This window comes from Panulirus ornatus, chromosome 26 (assembly GCF_036320965.1).
Source record: "Panulirus ornatus isolate Po-2019 chromosome 26, ASM3632096v1, whole genome shotgun sequence".
Taxonomy (NCBI): Eukaryota; Metazoa; Arthropoda; class Malacostraca; order Decapoda; family Palinuridae; genus Panulirus; species Panulirus ornatus.
This window is the reverse complement of record NC_092249.1, coordinates 7,102,069-7,121,414: the sequence shown is the minus strand read 5'-3', so window position 1 is coordinate 7,121,414 and position 19,346 is coordinate 7,102,069. Positions and strand designations below refer to the sequence as shown.

At 39.9% G+C, this 19,346-nt stretch overlaps 1 long non-coding RNA gene across 6 annotated transcripts in view; it reads left to right on the top strand.

Annotated features, from left to right (window-relative positions):
- Positions 1-19,346, top strand: part of LOC139757439 (uncharacterized) — a 56,081-nt gene that overhangs the window by 24,401 nt on the left and 12,334 nt on the right. For all 6 annotated transcript variants that reach the window (XR_011714629.1, XR_011714632.1, XR_011714634.1 and 3 more), the window contains 9 exons: positions 2,887-3,019; positions 5,838-5,970; positions 7,478-7,610; positions 9,118-9,250; positions 10,758-10,890; positions 12,398-12,530; positions 14,038-14,170; positions 15,678-15,810; positions 17,974-18,106. This is a non-coding gene — a long non-coding RNA (uncharacterized lncRNA). The remainder of the gene's footprint in view (positions 1-2,886; positions 3,020-5,837; positions 5,971-7,477; positions 7,611-9,117; positions 9,251-10,757; positions 10,891-12,397; positions 12,531-14,037; positions 14,171-15,677; positions 15,811-17,973; positions 18,107-19,346) is intronic.

Here is a 19,346-nt window from a genome sequence, read left to right as displayed (position 1 = left end):
TGTTCTTCTCTTACATCGGTTTGTCCTTTGTTCCTCTCAGGTTTCTTCTGCTGCACTTCAGGTCTTTTTGCTTGTAACCTCCAGTCTGTCTCCAGTCACTTCAGGTTGTTCATCTTTTGACTCCAAGTTGTCCTCTGCTGTACCTTCAGTTATTTTTGCTATACCTCCAGGTTTTTCTCTGCTGCATCTCAGGTTGTCTTCTGCTGCACCTACGGTTGTCTTCTGCTGTACCTGCAGTGTTGTCCTCTGCTCCACCTTCAGGTTGTCTTCTGCTACACTCAGGTTTATTCTGCTGTACCTCCAGGTTTTCTTCATCTGTATCTCCAGGTTGTCTTCGATGTAACTCCAGGTTTCTTCTGCTGACTTCCAGGTTTCCTCTGCTCCACTTCAGGTTATCTTCTGCTGCCATACAGTTTATCTGCTGTACCTCCAGGTTTTCTCTGCTGTACCTCCAGGTTGTGCTCTGCTGTTCCTCCAAGTTGTCTCTGCTGTACTTCCAGGTGTCTCTGCTGTAACTCAGGTTTCTTCTGCTGTACCTTCAGGTTGTTTTCTGCTGTACCTCATGTTGTTCTTCTGCTGTACCTCAGGCTGTCTTCTGCTGTCCTTCCCGTTGTCTTCTGCTGTACCTTCAGGTTGTCTTTGCTGTACTCTCAAGGCTGTCTTTGCTGACCTTCAACTATTTGCTTCACTCCAGGTTTTTTCTGCTGCACCTCCAGGTTGTCTTCTGCTGTACCTCCAAGTTGTCTCTGCTGTACTCCAGGTTGTCTCTGCTGTACTCGGTTTCTTCTGCTGACCTCAGTTGCTTTGGCTTCTCCGCTGATCTTTATGTACCTTATTGTTCTTCTTTAGGTTGCTTTCCTGTATCTTCAAGCTTTTTGCTTCAACTTCAAGGTTTGTTTCTCAATTCCAGGAAGTTTTCTCGCTCGCATTCATTTTGCCTTTGCTCAGTTTTACCTCAGTTGTTTTGTTATCCTCAGGTTTCTTCTGTCCTCTAGTTCTTTCTGCTTCAGCGTTGTATCTTGTCTCCAAGTTGTTTCTTTCCTGGTCTCTTCTGGTTTGTCTTTGCACTCTCTTGTTCTCTAACTTAGGTTGTCTATTTGACTCCTAGTGCAGTTTCCTATCATGTTACGCATCAGGTTTGTTTCTGCATTTCCTCAGTTTTCTCTGCTAACTTCGTTCTTTGCTATTCAAGTTTTGCATTACATCCAATGGTTTCTTCTTTTGATGCTACCTCAAGTTGTTCTCAACTTTGTTACTAATTTTATTGTCTTCAGTTCTTTGCTCCAGGTTCAATTGTATTAACTGTTCAATTTCTTTCTTTAGTTTCATCTCTTACTTCCAGTTTGCCACTCTATAAACTTAATTGCTTGATTTGATCTCATTTGTTGGCCAGTTTTCTTATATCTTAGTGTTTGTACTTTGAACGATTTCCAGTAATTATTTTTTTGCCTCATGATAGACTAAGTTTTCTTTTATCTCTTCTGTGCTTCCAGGGCTTTAACATGTATTTCCCCTATTCTGCCAAATTTCTTTAGGCTTTAGTCCATTTCCTTAGTTAGCCTGATCTTCTTTTGTTACCTTCATTTTTCTCTATTCAGCCTGTCTCTGCTTGCACTCAGTGTTTTGTTCCTCAGTTTTTTCCTTATCAGTGCTTTTGTTCCTCAGTTGTCTTTGTCTTCTTGTTTCTGTAACCGTTCTTCTGCTTACTCAGGTTTCTTTGCAATTACCATGTCTGTCTCTTTCCTTAAGGTTTGAACGCCAGGTTGTTATCCTTCATTTTCTCTTTTGTGCTCCCAATTTTTGCTTCACCCCAAGTGTTATCTTTGCTGTCTTCCTTTTGATGCCTCTTGCCCTGATCTTGGCCCAAGGTTTAATACTTTATTTGTTTTTTATTTGATGCCACCTCAAGGTATGGTTTGCACCTAAGTCTTTTGTACTTTTAATTGTCTTTTCCTTAATCCATTTCCCTGTGCTTGACCAAGGTTTGTTATCCTTCATTTCCTCAATTTTCTCTCTGATGTACCTCCAGCAATTTTTGCTTTGATCCCAAAGGCATTAAGTAGCTTTCTGCAATTTCTTTCCTTTGTGCCTCTATGCCTTGTATTGCTTTGGTGCCCAAGTTGATTTAACCTGTAACTTTATTTGTCTTTTATTTTTGATGCCACCATGCAACTGTATTGGACTTTGGCACCCCAAAGGTATTTTAAGTAAACTTTTAATTAGGGTCTTTCCCTTTAGATGCCACTATTCCCCTGTAAAGGCCTTTGAAGACGCCAAAGGGGATTTAGATTAATCCTTCATTTTCCTCTAAATTTTTGATGCTCCATGCAATTCTCTTGCCCTTTGGCATCCCAAAGTGGCATTAAAGTAAGCTTTCGAATGTTTCTTTCCCTTTTGATGCCTCTATGCCCTGTAATTGCCTTTGGCGGCGCCAAAGGGATTTAAATAAATCTTTAATTTGTCTTTTTGTTTTTGGATGCCACCATGGAAAGGTATTAGACTTTGGCACCCCAAAACGGTCTGTTAAGTAAACTTTTAATTTGTGTCTTTCCCTTCAGATGCCACTATTCCCCTGTAAAGGCCTTTGAAGACGCCAAAGGGGATTTAGATTAATCCTTCAATTTTTCTCTAAATTTTTGGATGCCTCACCGCAATTCTCTTGACCTTTGGCATCCCCAAAGTGACATTAAAGTAAGTTTTCCAAATGTTTCTTTCCCTTATGATGCCTCTATGCCCCTGTAATTGCCTTTGGCGGCGCCAAAGGGGATTGAAAATAAACCTTTAATTTGTCTTTTTAATTTTGGATGCCACCGTGCAGCTGTATTGGACTTTGGCACCCCTAAACTGTCTTTTATATAAAATTTTAATTTATCTCTTTCCCTTCAGATGCCACTACTCCCCTGTAAAGGCCTTTGAAGACGCCAAAGGGGATTTAGATTAATCCTTCAATTTTCCTCTAAGGTTTTGGATGCCTCCACGCAATTCCCTTGCACTTTCGCATCCCATAAGTGGCATTAAGGTAAGCTTTGCAGATGTTTCTTTCCCTATTGATGCCTCTATGCCCCTGTAATTGCCTTTGGTGGCACCAAAGGGGATTTAAACAAAAGCTTTAATTTGTCTTTTTATTTTTGGATGCCACCATGCAAAGGTATTGGACTTTGGCACCCCTAAATGGTCTTTTAAGTAAACTTTTAATTTGTCTCTTTCCCTTCAGATGCCACTATTCCCTGTAAAGGCCTTTGAAGACGCCAAAGGGGAGTTAGATCAATCCTTCAATTTTCCTCTAAATTTTTCGAAGTGTCCATGCATTTCTCTTGCTTTTTGGCATCCCCAAAGTGGCATTAAAGTAAGCTTTCCAAATGTTTCTTTCCCTTTTGATGCCTCTATGCCCCTGTAATTGCCTTTGGCGGCGCCAAAGGGGATTTAAAATAAACCTTTAAAATGTCTTTTTATTTTTGGATGCCACCATGCAACTGTATTGGACTTTGGCACCCCCAAAGGGTATTTTAAGTAAACTTTTAATTAGGGTCTTTCCCTTTAGATGCCACTATTCCCCTGTAAAGGCCTTTGAAGACGCCAAAGGGGATTTAGATTAATCCTTCAATTTTTCTCTAAATTTTTGGATGCCTCACCGCAATTCTCTTGCCCTTTGGCATCACCAAAGTGGTACTAAAGTAAGCTTTCGAAATGTTTCTTTCACTTTTGATGCCTCTATGCCCCTGTAATTGCCTTTGGCGGCGCCAAAGGGGATTTAAACTAAATCTTTAATTTCTCTTTTTGTTTTTGGATGCCACCATGGAAAGGTATTAGACTTTGGCACCCCAAAACGGTCTGTTAAGTAAACTTTTAATTTGTGTCTTTCCCTTCAGATGCCACTATTCCCCTGTAAAGGCCTTTGAAGACGCCAAAGGGGATTTAGATTAATCCTTCAATTTTTCTCTAAATTTTTGGATGCCTCACCGCAATTCTCTTGCCCTTTGGCATCACCAAAGTGGTACTAAAGTAAGCTTTCGAAATGTTTCTTTCACTTTTGATGCCTCTATGCCCCTGTAATTGCCTTTGGCGGCGCCAAAGGGGATTTAAACTAAATCTTTAATTTCTCTTTTTGTTTTTGGATGCCACCATGGAAAGGTATTAGACTTTGGCACCCCAAAACGGTCTGTTAAGTAAACTTTTAATTTGTGTCTTTCCCTTCAGATGCCACTATTCCCCTGTAAAGGCCTTTGAAGACGCCAAAGGGGATTTAGATTAATCCTTCAATTTTTCTCTAAATTTTTGGATGCCTCACCGCAATTCTCTTGACCTTTGGCATCCCCAAAGTGACATTAAAGTAAGTTTTCCAAATGTTTCTTTCCCTTATGATGCCTCTATGCCCCTGTAATTGCCTTTGGCGGCGCCAAAGGGGATTGAAAATAAACCTTTAATTTGTCTTTTTAATTTTGGATGCCACCATGCAAAGGTATTGGACTTTGGCACCCCTAAATGGTCTTTTAAGTAAACTTTTAATTTGTCTCTTTCCCTTCAGATGCCACTATTCCCTTGTAAAGGCCTTTGAAGACGCCAAAGGGGAGTTAGATCAATCCTTCAATTTTCCTCTAAATTTTTCGAAGTGTCCATGCATTTCTCTTGCTTTTTGGCATCCCCAAAGTGGCATTAAAGTAAGCTTTCCAAATGTTTCTTTCCCTTTTGATGCCTCTATGCCCCTGTAATTGCCTTTGGCGGCGCCAAAGGGGATTTAAAATAAACCTTTAAAATGTCTTTTTATTTTTGGATGCCACCATGCAACTGTATTGGACTTTGGCACCCCCAAAGGGTATTTTAAGTAAACTTTTAATTAGGTTCTTTCCCTTTAGATGCCACTATTCCCCTGTAAAGGCCTTTGAAGACGCCAAAGGGGATTTAGATTAATCCTTCAATTTTTCTCTAAATTTTTGATTGCCTCACCGCAATTCTCTTGCCCTTTGGCATCACCAAAGTGGTACTAAAGTAAGCTTTCGAAATGTTTCTTTCACTTTTGATGCCTCTATGCCCCTGTAATTGCCTTTGGCGGCGCCAAAGGGGATTTAAAATAAACCTTTAAAATGTCTTTTTATTTTTGGATGCCACCATGCAACTGTATTGGACTTTGGCACCCCCAAAGGGTATTTTAAGTAAACTTTTAATTAGGGTCTTTCCCTTTAGATGCCACTATTCCCCTGTAAAGGCCTTTGAAGACGCCAAAGGGGATTTAGATTAATCCTTCAATTTTTCTCTAAATTTTTGGATGCCTCACCGCAATTCTCTTGCCCTTTGGCATCACCAAAGTGGTACTAAAGTAAGCTTTCGAAATGTTTCTTTCACTTTTGATGCCTCTATGCCCCTGTAATTGCCTTTGGCGGCGCCAAAGGGGATTTAAACTAAATCTTTAATTTCTCTTTTTGTTTTTGGATGCCACCATGGAAAGGTATTAGACTTTGGCACCCCAAAACGGTCTGTTAAGTAAACTTTTAATTTGTGTCTTTCCCTTCAGATGCCACTATTCCCCTGTAAAGGCCTTTGAAGACGCCAAAGGGGATTTAGATTAATCCTTCAATTTTTCTCTAAATTTTTGGATGCCTCACCGCAATTCTCTTGACCTTTGGCATCCCCAAAGTGACATTAAAGTAAGTTTTCCAAATGTTTCTTTCCCTTATGATGCCTCTATGCCCCTGTAATTGCCTTTGGCGGCGCCAAAGGGGATTGAAAATAAACCTTTAATTTGTCTTTTTAATTTTGGATGCCACCGTGCAGCTGTATTGGACTTTGGCACCCCTAAACTGTCTTTTATATAAAATTTTAATTTATCTCTTTCCCTTCAGATGCCACTACTCCCCTGTAAAGGCCTTTGAAGACGCCAAAGGGGATTTAGATTAATCCTTCAATTTTCCTCTAAGGTTTTGGATGCCTCCACGCAATTCCCTTGCACTTTCGCATCCCATAAGTGGCATTAAGGTAAGCTTTGCAGATGTTTCTTTCCCTATTAGTGCCTCTATGCCCCTGTAATTGCCTTTGGTGGCACCAAAGGGGATTTAAACAAAAGCTTTAATTTGTCTTTTTATTTTTGGATGCCACCATGCAAAGGTATTGGACTTTGGCACCCCTAAATGGTCTTTTAAGTAAACTTTTAATTTGTCTCTTTCCCTTCAGATGCCACTATTCCCTTGTAAAGGCCTTTGAAGACGCCAAAGGGGAGTTAGATCAATCCTTCAATTTTCCTCTAAATTTTTCGAAGTGTCCATGCATTTCTCTTGCTTTTTGGCATCCCCAAAGTGGCATTAAAGTAAGCTTTCCAAATGTTTCTTTCCCTTTTGATGCCTCTATGCCCCTGTAATTGCCTTTGGCGGCGCCAAAGGGGATTTAAAATAAACCTTTAAAATGTCTTTTTATTTTTGGATGCCACCATGCAACTGTATTGGACTTTGGCACCCCCAAAGGGTATTTTAAGTAAACTTTTAATTAGGTTCTTTCCCTTTAGATGCCACTATTCCCCTGTAAAGGCCTTTGAAGACGCCAAAGGGGATTTAGATTAATCCTTCAATTTTTCTCTAAATTTTTGATTGCCTCACCGCAATTCTCTTGCCCTTTGGCATCACCAAAGTGGTACTAAAGTAAGCTTTCGAAATGTTTCTTTCACTTTTGATGCCTCTATGCCCCTGTAATTGCCTTTGGCGGCGCCAAAGGGGATTTAAAATAAACCTTTAAAATGTCTTTTTATTTTTGGATGCCACCATGCAACTGTATTGGACTTTGGCACCCCCAAAGGGTATTTTAAGTAAACTTTTAATTAGGGTCTTTCCCTTTAGATGCCACTATTCCCCTGTAAAGGCCTTTGAAGACGCCAAAGGGGATTTAGATTAATCCTTCAATTTTTCTCTAAATTTTTGGATGCCTCACCGCAATTCTCTTGCCCTTTGGCATCACCAAAGTGGTACTAAAGTAAGCTTTCGAAATGTTTCTTTCACTTTTGATGCCTCTATGCCCCTGTAATTGCCTTTGGCGGCGCCAAAGGGGATTTAAACTAAATCTTTAATTTCTCTTTTTGTTTTTGGATGCCACCATGGAAAGGTATTAGACTTTGGCACCCCAAAACGGTCTGTTAAGTAAACTTTTAATTTGTGTCTTTCCCTTCAGATGCCACTATTCCCCTGTAAAGGCCTTTGAAGACGCCAAAGGGGATTTAGATTAATCCTTCAATTTTTCTCTAAATTTTTGGATGCCTCACCGCAATTCTCTTGACCTTTGGCATCCCCAAAGTGACATTAAAGTAAGTTTTCCAAATGTTTCTTTCCCTTATGATGCCTCTATGCCCCTGTAATTGCCTTTGGCGGCGCCAAAGGGGATTGAAAATAAACCTTTAATTTGTCTTTTTAATTTTGGATGCCACCGTGCAGCTGTATTGGACTTTGGCACCCCTAAACTGTCTTTTATATAAAATTTTAATTTATCTCTTTCCCTTCAGATGCCACTACTCCCCTGTAAAGGCCTTTGAAGACGCCAAAGGGGATTTAGATTAATCCTTCAATTTTCCTCTAAGGTTTTGGATGCCTCCACGCAATTCCCTTGCACTTTCGCATCCCATAAGTGGCATTAAGGTAAGCTTTGCAGATGTTTCTTTCCCTATTAGTGCCTCTATGCCCCTGTAATTGCCTTTGGTGGCACCAAAGGGGATTTAAACAAAAGCTTTAATTTGTCTTTTTATTTTTGGATGCCACCATGCAAAGGTATTGGACTTTGGCACCCCTAAATGGTCTTTTAAGTAAACTTTTAATTTGTCTCTTTCCCTTCAGATGCCACTATTCCCTTGTAAAGGCCTTTGAAGACGCCAAAGGGGAGTTAGATCAATCCTTCAATTTTCCTCTAAATTTTTCGAAGTGTCCATGCATTTCTCTTGCTTTTTGGCATCCCCAAAGTGGCATTAAAGTAAGCTTTCCAAATGTTTCTTTCCCTTTTGATGCCTCTATGCCCCTGTAATTGCCTTTGGCGGCGCCAAAGGGGATTTAAAATAAACCTTTAAAATGTCTTTTTATTTTTGGATGCCACCATGCAACTGTATTGGACTTTGGCACCCCCAAAGGGTATTTTAAGTAAACTTTTAATTAGGTTCTTTCCCTTTAGATGCCACTATTCCCCTGTAAAGGCCTTTGAAGACGCCAAAGGGGATTTAGATTAATCCTTCAATTTTTCTCTAAATTTTTGATTGCCTCACCGCAATTCTCTTGCCCTTTGGCATCACCAAAGTGGTACTAAAGTAAGCTTTCGAAATGTTTCTTTCACTTTTGATGCCTCTATGCCCCTGTAATTGCCTTTGGCGGCGCCAAAGGGGATTTAAAATAAACCTTTAAAATGTCTTTTTATTTTTGGATGCCACCATGCAACTGTATTGGACTTTGGCACCCCCAAAGGGTATTTTAAGTAAACTTTTAATTAGGGTCTTTCCCTTTAGATGCCACTATTCCCCTGTAAAGGCCTTTGAAGACGCCAAAGGGGATTTAGATTAATCCTTCAATTTTTCTCTAAATTTTTGGATGCCTCACCGCAATTCTCTTGCCCTTTGGCATCACCAAAGTGGTACTAAAGTAAGCTTTCGAAATGTTTCTTTCACTTTTGATGCCTCTATGCCCCTGTAATTGCCTTTGGCGGCGCCAAAGGGGATTTAAACTAAATCTTTAATTTCTCTTTTTGTTTTTGGATGCCACCATGGAAAGGTATTAGACTTTGGCACCCCAAAACGGTCTGTTAAGTAAACTTTTAATTTGTGTCTTTCCCTTCAGATGCCACTATTCCCCTGTAAAGGCCTTTGAAGACGCCAAAGGGGATTTAGATTAATCCTTCAATTTTTCTCTAAATTTTTGGATGCCTCACCGCAATTCTCTTGACCTTTGGCATCCCCAAAGTGACATTAAAGTAAGTTTTCCAAATGTTTCTTTCCCTTATGATGCCTCTATGCCCCTGTAATTGCCTTTGGCGGCGCCAAAGGGGATTGAAAATAAACCTTTAATTTGTCTTTTTAATTTTGGATGCCACCGTGCAGCTGTATTGGACTTTGGCACCCCTAAACTGTCTTTTATATAAAATTTTAATTTATCTCTTTCCCTTCAGATGCCACTACTCCCCTGTAAAGGCCTTTGAAGACGCCAAAGGGGATTTAGATTAATCCTTCAATTTTCCTCTAAGGTTTTGGATGCCTCCACGCAATTCCCTTGCACTTTCGCATCCCATAAGTGGCATTAAGGTAAGCTTTGCAGATGTTTCTTTCCCTATTAGTGCCTCTATGCCCCTGTAATTGCCTTTGGTGGCACCAAAGGGGATTTAAACAAAAGCTTTAATTTGTCTTTTTATTTTTGGATGCCACCATGCAAAGGTATTGGACTTTGGCACCCCTAAATGGTCTTTTAAGTAAACTTTTAATTTGTCTCTTTCCCTTCAGATGCCACTATTCCCTTGTAAAGGCCTTTGAAGACGCCAAAGGGGAGTTAGATCAATCCTTCAATTTTCCTCTAAATTTTTCGAAGTGTCCATGCATTTCTCTTGCTTTTTGGCATCCCCAAAGTGGCATTAAAGTAAGCTTTCCAAATGTTTCTTTCCCTTTTGATGCCTCTATGCCCCTGTAATTGCCTTTGGCGGCGCCAAAGGGGATTTAAAATAAACCTTTAAAATGTCTTTTTATTTTTGGATGCCACCATGCAACTGTATTGGACTTTGGCACCCCCAAAGGGTATTTTAAGTAAACTTTTAATTAGGTTCTTTCCCTTTAGATGCCACTATTCCCCTGTAAAGGCCTTTGAAGACGCCAAAGGGGATTTAGATTAATCCTTCAATTTTTCTCTAAATTTTTGATTGCCTCACCGCAATTCTCTTGCCCTTTGGCATCACCAAAGTGGTACTAAAGTAAGCTTTCGAAATGTTTCTTTCACTTTTGATGCCTCTATGCCCCTGTAATTGCCTTTGGCGGCGCCAAAGGGGATTTAAAATAAACCTTTAAAATGTCTTTTTATTTTTGGATGCCACCATGCAACTGTATTGGACTTTGGCACCCCCAAAGGGTATTTTAAGTAAACTTTTAATTAGGGTCTTTCCCTTTAGATGCCACTATTCCCCTGTAAAGGCCTTTGAAGACGCCAAAGGGGATTTAGATTAATCCTTCAATTTTTCTCTAAATTTTTGGATGCCTCACCGCAATTCTCTTGCCCTTTGGCATCACCAAAGTGGTACTAAAGTAAGCTTTCGAAATGTTTCTTTCACTTTTGATGCCTCTATGCCCCTGTAATTGCCTTTGGCGGCGCCAAAGGGGATTTAAACTAAATCTTTAATTTCTCTTTTTGTTTTTGGATGCCACCATGGAAAGGTATTAGACTTTGGCACCCCAAAACGGTCTGTTAAGTAAACTTTTAATTTGTGTCTTTCCCTTCAGATGCCACTATTCCCCTGTAAAGGCCTTTGAAGACGCCAAAGGGGATTTAGATTAATCCTTCAATTTTTCTCTAAATTTTTGGATGCCTCACCGCAATTCTCTTGACCTTTGGCATCCCCAAAGTGACATTAAAGTAAGTTTTCCAAATGTTTCTTTCCCTTATGATGCCTCTATGCCCCTGTAATTGCCTTTGGCGGCGCCAAAGGGGATTGAAAATAAACCTTTAATTTGTCTTTTTAATTTTGGATGCCACCGTGCAGCTGTATTGGACTTTGGCACCCCTAAACTGTCTTTTATATAAAATTTTAATTTATCTCTTTCCCTTCAGATGCCACTACTCCCCTGTAAAGGCCTTTGAAGACGCCAAAGGGGATTTAGATTAATCCTTCAATTTTCCTCTAAGGTTTTGGATGCCTCCACGCAATTCCCTTGCACTTTCGCATCCCATAAGTGGCATTAAGGTAAGCTTTGCAGATGTTTCTTTCCCTATTAGTGCCTCTATGCCCCTGTAATTGCCTTTGGTGGCACCAAAGGGGATTTAAACAAAAGCTTTAATTTGTCTTTTTATTTTTGGATGCCACCATGCAAAGGTATTGGACTTTGGCACCCCTAAATGGTCTTTTAAGTAAACTTTTAATTTGTCTCTTTCCCTTCAGATGCCACTATTCCCTTGTAAAGGCCTTTGAAGACGCCAAAGGGGAGTTAGATCAATCCTTCAATTTTCCTCTAAATTTTTCGAAGTGTCCATGCATTTCTCTTGCTTTTTGGCATCCCCAAAGTGGCATTAAAGTAAGCTTTCCAAATGTTTCTTTCCCTTTTGATGCCTCTATGCCCCTGTAATTGCCTTTGGCGGCGCCAAAGGGGATTTAAAATAAACCTTTAAAATGTCTTTTTATTTTTGGATGCCACCATGCAACTGTATTGGACTTTGGCACCCCCAAAGGGTATTTTAAGTAAACTTTTAATTAGGTTCTTTCCCTTTAGATGCCACTATTCCCCTGTAAAGGCCTTTGAAGACGCCAAAGGGGATTTAGATTAATCCTTCAATTTTTCTCTAAATTTTTGATTGCCTCACCGCAATTCTCTTGCCCTTTGGCATCACCAAAGTGGTACTAAAGTAAGCTTTCGAAATGTTTCTTTCACTTTTGATGCCTCTATGCCCCTGTAATTGCCTTTGGCGGCGCCAAAGGGGATTTAAAATAAACCTTTAAAATGTCTTTTTATTTTTGGATGCCACCATGCAACTGTATTGGACTTTGGCACCCCCAAAGGGTATTTTAAGTAAACTTTTAATTAGGGTCTTTCCCTTTAGATGCCACTATTCCCCTGTAAAGGCCTTTGAAGACGCCAAAGGGGATTTAGATTAATCCTTCAATTTTTCTCTAAATTTTTGGATGCCTCACCGCAATTCTCTTGCCCTTTGGCATCACCAAAGTGGTACTAAAGTAAGCTTTCGAAATGTTTCTTTCACTTTTGATGCCTCTATGCCCCTGTAATTGCCTTTGGCGGCGCCAAAGGGGATTTAAACTAAATCTTTAATTTCTCTTTTTGTTTTTGGATGCCACCATGGAAAGGTATTAGACTTTGGCACCCCAAAACGGTCTGTTAAGTAAACTTTTAATTTGTGTCTTTCCCTTCAGATGCCACTATTCCCCTGTAAAGGCCTTTGAAGACGCCAAAGGGGATTTAGATTAATCCTTCAATTTTTCTCTAAATTTTTGGATGCCTCACCGCAATTCTCTTGACCTTTGGCATCCCCAAAGTGACATTAAAGTAAGTTTTCCAAATGTTTCTTTCCCTTATGATGCCTCTATGCCCCTGTAATTGCCTTTGGCGGCGCCAAAGGGGATTGAAAATAAACCTTTAATTTGTCTTTTTAATTTTGGATGCCACCGTGCAGCTGTATTGGACTTTGGCACCCCTAAACTGTCTTTTATATAAAATTTTAATTTATCTCTTTCCCTTCAGATGCCACTACTCCCCTGTAAAGGCCTTTGAAGACGCCAAAGGGGATTTAGATTAATCCTTCAATTTTCCTCTAAGGTTTTGGATGCCTCCACGCAATTCCCTTGCACTTTCGCATCCCATAAGTGGCATTAAGGTAAGCTTTGCAGATGTTTCTTTCCCTATTAGTGCCTCTATGCCCCTGTAATTGCCTTTGGTGGCACCAAAGGGGATTTAAACAAAAGCTTTAATTTGTCTTTTTATTTTTGGATGCCACCATGCAAAGGTATTGGACTTTGGCACCCCTAAATGGTCTTTTAAGTAAACTTTTAATTTGTCTCTTTCCCTTCAGATGCCACTATTCCCTTGTAAAGGCCTTTGAAGACGCCAAAGGGGAGTTAGATCAATCCTTCAATTTTCCTCTAAATTTTTCGAAGTGTCCATGCATTTCTCTTGCTTTTTGGCATCCCCAAAGTGGCATTAAAGTAAGCTTTCCAAATGTTTCTTTCCCTTTTGATGCCTCTATGCCCCTGTAATTGCCTTTGGCGGCGCCAAAGGGGATTTAAAATAAACCTTTAAAATGTCTTTTTATTTTTGGATGCCACCATGCAACTGTATTGGACTTTGGCACCCCCAAAGGGTATTTTAAGTAAACTTTTAATTAGGTTCTTTCCCTTTAGATGCCACTATTCCCCTGTAAAGGCCTTTGAAGACGCCAAAGGGGATTTAGATTAATCCTTCAATTTTTCTCTAAATTTTTGATTGCCTCACCGCAATTCTCTTGCCCTTTGGCATCACCAAAGTGGTACTAAAGTAAGCTTTCGAAATGTTTCTTTCACTTTTGATGCCTCTATGCCCCTGTAATTGCCTTTGGCGGCGCCAAAGGGGATTTAAAATAAACCTTTAAAATGTCTTTTTATTTTTGGATGCCACCATGCAACTGTATTGGACTTTGGCACCCCCAAAGGGTATTTTAAGTAAACTTTTAATTAGGGTCTTTCCCTTTAGATGCCACTATTCCCCTGTAAAGGCCTTTGAAGACGCCAAAGGGGATTTAGATTAATCCTTCAATTTTTCTCTAAATTTTTGGATGCCTCACCGCAATTCTCTTGCCCTTTGGCATCACCAAAGTGGTACTAAAGTAAGCTTTCGAAATGTTTCTTTCACTTTTGATGCCTCTATGCCCCTGTAATTGCCTTTGGCGGCGCCAAAGGGGATTTAAACTAAATCTTTAATTTCTCTTTTTGTTTTTGGATGCCACCATGGAAAGGTATTAGACTTTGGCACCCCAAAACGGTCTGTTAAGTAAACTTTTAATTTGTGTCTTTCCCTTCAGATGCCACTATTCCCCTGTAAAGGCCTTTGAAGACGCCAAAGGGGATTTAGATTAATCCTTCAATTTTTCTCTAAATTTTTGGATGCCTCACCGCAATTCTCTTGACCTTTGGCATCCCCAAAGTGACATTAAAGTAAGTTTTCCAAATGTTTCTTTCCCTTATGATGCCTCTATGCCCCTGTAATTGCCTTTGGCGGCGCCAAAGGGGATTGAAAATAAACCTTTAATTTGTCTTTTTAATTTTGGATGCCACCGTGCAGCTGTATTGGACTTTGGCACCCCTAAACTGTCTTTTATATAAAATTTTAATTTATCTCTTTCCCTTCAGATGCCACTACTCCCCTGTAAAGGCCTTTGAAGACGCCAAAGGGGATTTAGATTAATCCTTCAATTTTCCTCTAAGGTTTTGGATGCCTCCACGCAATTCCCTTGCACTTTCGCATCCCATAAGTGGCATTAAGGTAAGCTTTGCAGATGTTTCTTTCCCTATTAGTGCCTCTATGCCCCTGTAATTGCCTTTGGTGGCACCAAAGGGGATTTAAACAAAAGCTTTAATTTGTCTTTTTATTTTTGGATGCCACCATGCAAAGGTATTGGACTTTGGCACCCCTAAATGGTCTTTTAAGTAAACTTTTAATTTGTCTCTTTCCCTTCAGATGCCACTATTCCCTTGTAAAGGCCTTTGAAGACGCCAAAGGGGAGTTAGATCAATCCTTCAATTTTCCTCTAAATTTTTCGAAGTGTCCATGCATTTCTCTTGCTTTTTGGCATCCCCAAAGTGGCATTAAAGTAAGCTTTCCAAATGTTTCTTTCCCTTTTGATGCCTCTATGCCCCTGTAATTGCCTTTGGCGGCGCCAAAGGGGATTTAAAATAAACCTTTAAAATGTCTTTTTATTTTTGGATGCCACCATGCAACTGTATTGGACTTTGGCACCCCCAAAGGGTATTTTAAGTAAACTTTTAATTAGGTTCTTTCCCTTTAGATGCCACTATTCCCCTGTAAAGGCCTTTGAAGACGCCAAAGGGGATTTAGATTAATCCTTCAATTTTTCTCTAAATTTTTGATTGCCTCACCGCAATTCTCTTGCCCTTTGGCATCACCAAAGTGGTACTAAAGTAAGCTTTCGAAATGTTTCTTTCACTTTTGATGCCTCTATGCCCCTGTAATTGCCTTTGGCGGCGCCAAAGGGGATTTAAAATAAACCTTTAAAATGTCTTTTTATTTTTGGATGCCACCATGCAACTGTATTGGACTTTGGCACCCCCAAAGGGTATTTTAAGTAAACTTTTAATTAGGGTCTTTCCCTTTAGATGCCACTATTCCCCTGTAAAGGCCTTTGAAGACGCCAAAGGGGATTTAGATTAATCCTTCAATTTTTCTCTAAATTTTTGGATGCCTCACCGCAATTCTCTTGCCCTTTGGCATCACCAAAGTGGTACTAAAGTAAGCTTTCGAAATGTTTCTTTCACTTTTGATGCCTCTATGCCCCTGTAATTGCCTTTGGCGGCGCCAAAGGGGATTTAAACTAAATCTTTAATTTCTCTTTTTGTTTTTGGATGCCACCATGGAAAGGTATTAGACTTTGGCACCCCAAAACGGTCTGTTAAGTAAACTTTTAATTTGTGTCTTTCCCTTCAGATGCCACTATTCCCCTGTAAAGGCCTTTGAAGACGCCAAAGGGGATTTAGATTAATCCTTCAATTTTTCTCTAAATTTTTGGATGCCTCACCGCAATTCTCTTGACCTTTGGCATCCCCAAAGTGACATTAAAGTAAGTTTTCCAAATGTTTCTTTCCCTTATGATGCCTCTATGCCCCTGTAATTGCCTTTGGCGGCGCCAAAGGGGATTGAAAATAAACCTTTAATTTGTCTTTTTAATTTTGGATGCCACCGTGCAGCTGTATTGGACTTTGGCACCCCTAAACTGTCTTTTATATAAAATTTTAATTTATCTCTTTCCCTTCAGATGCCACTACTCCCCTGTAAAGGCCTTTGAAGACGCCAAAGGGGATTTAGATTAATCCTTCAATTTTCCTCTAAGGTTTTGGATGCCTCCACGCAATTCCCTTGCACTTTCGCATCCCATAAGTGGCATTAAGGTAAGCTTTGCAGATGTTTCTTTCCCTATTAGTGCCTCTATGCCCCTGTAATTGCCTTTGGTGGCACCAAAGGGGATTTAAACAAAAGCTTTAATTTGTCTTTTTATTTTTGGATGCCACCATGCAAAGGTATTGGACTTTGGCACCCCTAAATGGTCTTTTAAGTAAACTTTTAATTTGTCTCTTTCCCTTCAGATGCCACTATTCCCTTGTAAAGGCCTTTGAAGACGCCAAAGGGGAGTTAGATCAATCCTTCAATTTTCCTCTAAATTTTTCGAAGTGTCCATGCATTTCTCTTGCTTTTTGGCATCCCCAAAGTGGCATTAAAGTAAGCTTTCCAAATGTTTCTTTCCCTTTTGATGCCTCTATGCCCCTGTAATTGCCTTTGGCGGCGCCAAAGGGGATTTAAAATAAACCTTTAAAATGTCTTTTTATTTTTGGATGCCACCATGCAACTGTATTGGACTTTGGCACCCCCAAAGGGTATTTTAAGTAAACTTTTAATTAGGTTCTTTCCCTTTAGATGCCACTATTCCCCTGTAAAGGCCTTTGAAGACGCCAAAGGGGATTTAGATTAATCCTTCAATTTTTCTCTAAATTTTTGATTGCCTCACCGCAATTCTCTTGCCCTTTGGCATCACCAAAGTGGTACTAAAGTAAGCTTTCGAAATGTTTCTTTCACTTTTGATGCCTCTATGCCCCTGTAATTGCCTTTGGCGGCGCCAAAGGGGATTTAAAATAAACCTTTAAAATGTCTTTTTATTTTTGGATGCCACCATGCAACTGTATTGGACTTTGGCACCCCCAAAGGGTATTTTAAGTAAACTTTTAATTAGGGTCTTTCCCTTTAGATGCCACTATTCCCCTGTAAAGGCCTTTGAAGACGCCAAAGGGGATTTAGATTAATCCTTCAATTTTTCTCTAAATTTTTGGATGCCTCACCGCAATTCTCTTGCCCTTTGGCATCACCAAAGTGGTACTAAAGTAAGCTTTCGAAATGTTTCTTTCACTTTTGATGCCTCTATGCCCCTGTAATTGCCTTTGGCGGCGCCAAAGGGGATTTAAACTAAATCTTTAATTTCTCTTTTTGTTTTTGGATGCCACCATGGAAAGGTATTAGACTTTGGCACCCCCAAAGGGTATTTTAAGTAAACTTTTAATTAGGTTCTTTCCCTTTAGATGCCACTATTCCCCTGTAAAGGCCTTTGAAGACGCCAAAGGGGATTTAGATTAATCCTTCAATTTTTCTCTAAATTTTTGATTGCCTCACCGCAATTCTCTTGCCCTTTGGCATCACCAAAGTGGTACTAAAGTAAGCTTTCGAAATGTTTCTTTCACTTTTGATGCCTCTATGCCCCTGTAATTGCCTTTGGCGGCGCCAAAGGGGATTTAAAATAAACCTTTAAAATGTCTTTTTATTTTTGGATGCCACCATGCAACTGTATTGGACTTTGGCACCCCCAAAGGGTATTTTAAGTAAACTTTTAATTAGGGTCTTTCCCTTTAGATGCCACTATTCCCCTGTAAAGGCCTTTGAAGACGCCAAAGGGGATTTAGATTAATCCTTCAATTTTTCTCTAAATTTTTGGATGCCTCACCGCAATTCTCTTGCCCTTTGGCATCACCAAAGTGGTACTAAAGTAAGCTTTCGAAATGTTTCTTTCACTTTTGATGCCTCTATGCCCCTGTAATTGCCTTTGGCGGCGCCAAAGGGGATTTAAACTAAATCTTTAATTTCTCTTTTTGTTTTTGGATGCCACCATGGAAAGGTATTAGACTTTGGCACCCCAAAACGGTCTGTTAAGTAAACTTTTAATTTGTGTCTTTCCCTTCAGATGCCACTATTCCCCTGTAAAGGCCTTTGAAGACGCCAAAGGGGATTTAGATTAATCCTTCAATTTTTCTCTAAATTTTTGGATGCCTCACCGCAATTCTCTTGACCTTTGGCATCCCCAAAGTGACATTAAAGTAAGTTTTCCAAATGTTTCTTTCCCTTATGATGCCTCTATGCCCCTGTAATTGCCTTTGGCGGCGCCAAAGGGGATTGAAAATAAACCTTTAATTTGTCTTTTTAATTTTGGATGCCACCGTGCAGCTGTATTGGACTTTGGCACCCCTAAACTGTCTTTTATATAAAATTTTAATTTATCTCTTTCCCTTCAGATGCCACTACTCCCCTGTAAAGGCCTTTGAAGACGCCAAAGGGGATTTAGATTAATCCTTCAATTTTCCTCTAAGGTTTTGGATGCCTCCACGCAATTCCCTTGCACTTTCGCATCCCATAAGTGGCATTAAGGTAAGCTTTGCAGATGTTTCTTTCCCTATTAGTGCCTCTATGCCCCTGTAATTGCCTTTGGTGGCACCAAAGGGGATTTAAACAAAAGCTTTAATTTGTCTTTTTATTTTTGGATGCCACCATGCAAAGGTATTGGACTTTGGCACCCCTAAATGGTCTTTTAAGTAAACTTTTAATTTGTCTCTTTCCCTTCAGATGCCACTATTCCCTTGTAAAGGCCTTTGAAGACGCCAAAGGGGAGTTAGATCAATCCTTCAATTTTCCTCTAAATTTTTCGAAGTGTCCATGCATTTCTCTTGCTTTTTGGCATCCCCAAAGTGGCATTAAAGTAAGCTTTCCAAATGTTTCTTTCCCTTTTGATGCCTCTATGCCCCTGTAATTGCCTTTGGCGGCGCCAAAGGGGATTTAAAATAAACCTTTAAAATGTCTTTTTATTTTTGGATGCCACCATGCAACTGTATTGGACTTTGGCACCCCCAAAGGGTATTTTAAGTAAACTTTTAATTAGGTTCTTTCCCTTTAGATGCCACTATTCCCCTGTAAAGGCCTTTGAAGACGCCAAAGGGGATTTAGATTAATCCTTCAATTTTTCTCTAAATTTTTGATTGCCTCACCGCAATTCTCTTGCCCTTTGGCATCACCAAAGTGGTACTAAAGTAAGCTTTCGAAATGTTTCTTTCACTTTTGATGCCTCTATGCCCCTGTAATTGCCTTTGGCGGCGCCAAAGGGGATTTAAAATAAACCTTTAAAATGTCTTTTTATTTTTGGATGCCACCATGCAACTGTATTGGACTTTGGCACCCCCAAAGGGTATTTTAAGTAAACTTTTAATTAGGGTCTTTCCCTTTAGATGCCACTATTCCCCTGTAAAGGCCTTTGAAGACGCCAAAGGGGATTTAGATTAATCCTTCAATTTTTCTCTAAATTTTTGGATGCCTCACCGCAATTCTCTTGCCCTTTGGCATCACCAAAGTGGTACTAAAGTAAGCTTTCGAAATGTTTCTTTCACTTTTGATGCCTCTATGCCCCTGTAATTGCCTTTGGCGGCGCCAAAGGGGATTTAAACTAAATCTTTAATTTCTCTTTTTGTTTTTGGATGCCACCATGGAAAGGTATTAGACTTTGGCACCCCAAAACGGTCTGTTAAGTAAACTTTTAATTTGTGTCTTTCCCTTCAGATGCCACTATTCCCCTGTAAAGGCCTTTGAAGACGCCAAAGGGGATTTAGATTAATCCTTC